Consider the following 5,000-nt stretch of genomic DNA (forward strand, 5'->3'; position numbering starts at 1 on the left):
TCAACTGCAAACGTTGGTCAATTCCATAGTTGCAATTCACTTTTACAAAGAAGGCAAAATTAAGAGCAAATGTGGCATTTACGAGCATTGCCTAAGTGGGCAAATCTCGTTCGTAGATAAAGTTTGCTCAAAGACAAATGTGTTCAAATCTAAACAAATGTGGCATTTACCACAGTTTTGCTTTACCTTTGACACCTATGTAAATCCATTTTTTCGTCCAGTGATAATCATTAAGTATTATCCTACTGCCGATATGGTAGCTGAAGTCATGACCAAACCATGCAGTTACTAAATTTAAGTTGCAAAAGTTTAGAAATTATATATTTGGTTACTTAAGACATATTAAGTGTACAAGTAATATGCAAGCATATGCCTGACGATAACATATTAATTCATCATTATAGAAGCCTAGAATTGACCCCATTAATTTATTTCATGTTTAATTAAAGATCTTACGATAGTAAGCGTTGGCAACCGTGCGTGCGTCCATTTTAACTGCACACACGTCTTCTGAAAGTCGGAGATAAAAAGAGTCACATTTTTTGAGATGATGATGACCCATTTATATGAACTCGAGGAAAAGCGTTAAAATTAACTTCATGGATTGGAAAAAAATCCTATTTGTTAATACCTGTAACTTTCCATACTTTCATTTTAAAATGCTGTAACTGGCAACCAGCCAGGTCGCTCAAAGCATGGTTAGCGCGAACCAGCGTTAAAATGCATTGGAAACCTATAGGTTTTGATACCTCTTAACCAACGGTTAGCGCTAACCAGGTTTTAAGCAACCGGTCCCTGGACAGATTTTTTTCGATTTTAATTAATATCATTTTGCGTCTATAGGATGACAAATCCTGCGAACAAGTAGGGCTGCATTGAATTCTTTCTTTCGCTCCAATGATGGCAGACTGTGTACAATATTTACGTTATTCCCAATTGTCTATCGCAATACCTTTTGCCTTCATTTCAAGGAATGTGTGCTTCGTATAGTGTTTTCAGTCTAGAATTCGCCGCTAGCTGATGCACCTGCTTAAATACCTGACTTCACTTGTTGTATTTTATACCTTTAAAACCCTATTGAAAATTAAACCTAACATTTCTTGGACATATTAGGCTTTATATACACTTTTATGTATTCGGTGTTTGCAACGGTTGCATCGAGACATGAGAAAGGATTATGAGAACAGAGTTTTGTGCCTCATCCGACATGGCGACGATGGCCCAAGGACCGCAACGCTCCTGTTTAGTCCGTAACCTTGGAAGTCACGCTAGTACTAAATGCAAAATCAGTGCACGAAACGCAATGCCGGTACGTTTCTTTATTGCCACAAAATCTAGCAAGAGCCATTCGAAAAATGGATAACACCGTAAACCGCTGGGTTAGGAACCCCTGTTATATAAAGAAAATTTAAAAATTTATTCATAATTCATTAGCCTAACAGCCTATCAATGTAGTCACGTGCATGAGCGTTATATCCTGATAAAACAATCCATCATTGTTCGTATTCTTTATATAAAGAATACTAATGAGGCATAGCTTGTTTTTCCGGTATGCTAATATTCTCCTCTCAAAATTCAAACCAGTGTTCAGAGTCAAGAGGGACACGCTTTTTGTGGAATGTTTTTTAAGTCGTTCTAAACAACTAGCAGCGTGGTTTTATCGGGTCTTAAAACACTCGGCTACGCCTCATCTTCTTAACCTTAATGAAACACTGATGCTCGTTTTTTAACATTGCTAAGGCCTGTTTCATACGGGTTTCAAACTTCGAACTTTACATGTACCGAATCTCATGCAAATGAGCAAAAACAATAGATTTTTCGCATTTAAATTACATTCGGCACATGTAAAGTTCAACGTTTGAAACGGGCCTAAAGCTTTTCTTCCGTTAACAGGAGCTATATGCATGTGTTTGGAAGCAACCCCCAAAACGGTCAAACTCTGCATCAAAAGAGTTAGCCGCTGTACAAAATAAGGACGCTCTTAGAAAATAAAGATACATTTAAAAATATTCATTTACCCTTCGTCTTTCATGCTCTTTCTAAAAAATATCACAAAATTATCTGTAATCAATTAGTATTGAAGGAGACATGGCCTCCAACTTGAAACCAAGGACAAAACATATAAATTCTAATTTACTCTGAAACAAAGAACTGGCCGCGGATTTGTTCATAGTGTATAGAAATTTTCCGCATACTCGCTTAGAATGATATTCCCATCTAAAGTAAAGTATATTGTAAAAATGCCAGGTTCTATTTCAAATTGACATATTATTTTCCTAAAAATTCTTCTATCTGCTTCTGCTTTCTTCATTGCAAGTGTTCACATGCAAGACGCAAATCTGATCAGATTTCAATCTCATGAATCAGGAATCGTCTGATTCAGATTTGCATTTCATGTAAAACTTGCATTGAACAAGGCAGAAGGTTCTGCCGAAACATGTCTGCAGCACTGAAAATCGTTATTTTACATTCAAAATTTATACCTATTTCCGATGAACTATTTTTTTTTTAATATATACAACCTTAAGGTGGCTTACTAACGTTTTCCGAAGAAAAAGATCAAGATTTTCAATTCTGTGAAACAAAAGCGACAGGATGTCTCTTCTGAAGTGTTAGTTACCTCACAAATGAATGCAAATGAGTGGAAAATGCTAAATATAGTGACTGAGCTTATGGAGGGGGGACTGGAAACGTAGCCGCAGAGCACGGTTAAAATTTTGGGAATAAGTAAACAATACGAAGGAGAAACCGTCTATCAGACATTTTTCAGTTATTATCAAAATAACAAAATCGACGTTTTTGCCATATGCCAAAAAAATTTTACATGATTATTTCTCGATATGGAAATCCTGAACTTTTTAGGTGGGTTCGTATGGCTAGTCTTTGAGAAAAAGGTTCTATGAAATGTCTAATTTTTTAGACCGCCCTCCAGGAGCTCAGTCACTGTATTTAGCATGCCGCATTTTTCCCTGGTTTCCATTTATTTGTTAGGTAAAATTACATTTTAAATCAATTGCAGTGACACTACAGGAAAGACATCCCGATGCTTTAATTTCACAGATTTCAAAATCTTGCTCGTTTTTTTCGGAAAACTTCAGTAAGCCACCTTATTTAACTCTACTGTTCCCCGTCAGCAAACGTCTCCCTTTTCTTGCGTTCGGAGGCTGCACTGACGAGTACGGGAAAAGAGACTTCTGCCATGGGTCGAAACTCACTTTGACCCAACCGCGGTCTACGGTCTTCAACGGCACTGGTCAAAACGCATGCCCCTTGATGTGGTTGCTGACGGTGACATGAACCCATTGTGTCTCGCCCATTCTTTACAGTAATTCCGTTGTGAGCCCAATCCATACTCCATGTGAAGTATCACGAGAAGATTCGGCCGCTAAGTATTCGCCGCGCATGATCAACACAGTGAGTTTCGATTCATTGCAGAAGTCCCTTTTCCCACACTCGTCAGCCCAGAAAACGCAAAAAAGAGACCTCTGCTAACAGGGAAGATTGCTCATCTAATTACGTCAAAAATTTACGCTTTGTGTGATTTTCATCAAAATTATTTGGAACCAAGAAAGCTGATAAAATTAAAATTACAGAGATTTCTTCCTCTCAACCAAAAATTCATAGTCAACATTGAAATGACAAAAGATTTATGTGGAGAACTTTTTTTCGTGATGTTCTGTGAATCGCTGCTATTTGCATGTCCTTTTACTGCAATGCTTATTTTCTTAGCTTTAAAATGAGGTATTGCTTTCTCCATAACTTTGAATACTTTTTGATCAAAAAAGAATTATATATATATATCTCTTTTAGGGGATTGGCGGTTTATGTCCGGTTAATATTCCGGTTAATGTAAGGGAATGGAATAAAGAGGGGTGTTGGGTTCGTAGCAAGTTGTTTAGTGTTGATTTTTTTGAGTGTTAGGCTATTGCTCTCACATGAACATACAAGCATCATTTTTGTACTTTTGTGTTTAAAGAAGAACAAGTCGTCCTCATTTATTCTGACAGCTGACAAAAGAAACGGAAAGACCATGCCATTATCATTGCACGAGCGGCCTTGCGAAGGCTGTAAATAAAAAAAAAGAAAAAGAATTGCAGTCAGATTGAAGATCTCAATTTACATCTCAACAAGAACTCTTTGTGGAGCAGGGATAGCAAACCCGCTTATGAGGGTGTTTATCTGAGTGTTTAGGACCGCTCTCCATTCAACATATTTCCGCTGTAATTTGTGCCAAATGTTACGGGTTGTTTTTGCAACAAGCCGTTCTAAAGCTACTGCGCGTTTTGTTATTAGGGAGCTTAAAGCACGAGACGTTTTGTCAACAAGGACGGCGACTGGAATTGATTTTACAAAGAAAGTGACGTCACACGTCACAGACATCAAGTCACAAACCTCAAAGCTGGCTATTTGGCGTCTGTGGCGAAAAACAAAAACTCGAGAAGAAAAGTTCATCTTAGGTGCAATAACTCTGTTTTTGTTTTGATGCTGGACAATCAACTTTCTAATTCCTATTATTTATGAAAGAAACTCTTGTTTGTCAAGGTCTGTTTATATTGTATGTGGCGACACGTGGTATCTGAAGAGGAAATCGAAGCGTCCCAAAAACCCATCAAATCACTCAGGACAACGCAGAAAATAGTAGGTGAGTATACTTTATTTATCTGGCTGTCCATAAAATGAACTTTCGAAAAGAAACATCGCGATTTGAAGTTTTTATGGAACATTTTCCTCGATCAGTTGAATCGGCCGTTACAACCATCTCAAAATAACGTGAAGTCACGCGCTCTCGCATCCTTTGGGTTCTCTGCCTGTGGCTGTACCCCCTTATGAAAAACAGCGCTGCAGACGGCGAGACTCATCTTGCCAAAAAACCTAGAGGAAGTCTGTTTTGAAAAATATTTGTTTTACTTGATATATCCTTTTGTACGTGCTTCTGTTTGTTTTCTATGGTCTTAAATTTTAATACGCTGGCAACGCTAAGACAACGTTTCCAAAACGAC

General features: G+C 37.7%; 2 long non-coding RNA genes across 2 annotated transcripts in view; one reads left to right on the top strand and one right to left on the bottom strand.

Annotated features, from left to right (window-relative positions):
* Positions 1 to 4,000: 4,000 nt before the first annotated feature.
* LOC138047514 (uncharacterized) overlaps positions 4,001 to 5,000 on the bottom strand; it is an 11,059-nt gene continuing 10,059 nt past the window's right edge. Inside the window, exon 3 of the long non-coding RNA XR_011131859.1 lies at positions 4,001 to 4,065. This is a non-coding gene — a long non-coding RNA (uncharacterized lncRNA). The remainder of the gene's footprint in view (positions 4,066 to 5,000) is intronic.
* The window catches only part of LOC138047457 (uncharacterized), an 874-nt gene continuing 246 nt past the window's right edge, over positions 4,373 to 5,000 (top strand). Inside the window, exon 1 of the long non-coding RNA XR_011131840.1 lies at positions 4,373 to 4,642. This is a non-coding gene — a long non-coding RNA (uncharacterized lncRNA). The remainder of the gene's footprint in view (positions 4,643 to 5,000) is intronic.

This window comes from Montipora capricornis, chromosome 1, assembly GCF_036669925.1.
Source record: "Montipora capricornis isolate CH-2021 chromosome 1, ASM3666992v2, whole genome shotgun sequence".
Lineage (NCBI taxonomy): Eukaryota > Metazoa > Cnidaria > Anthozoa > Scleractinia > Acroporidae > Montipora > Montipora capricornis.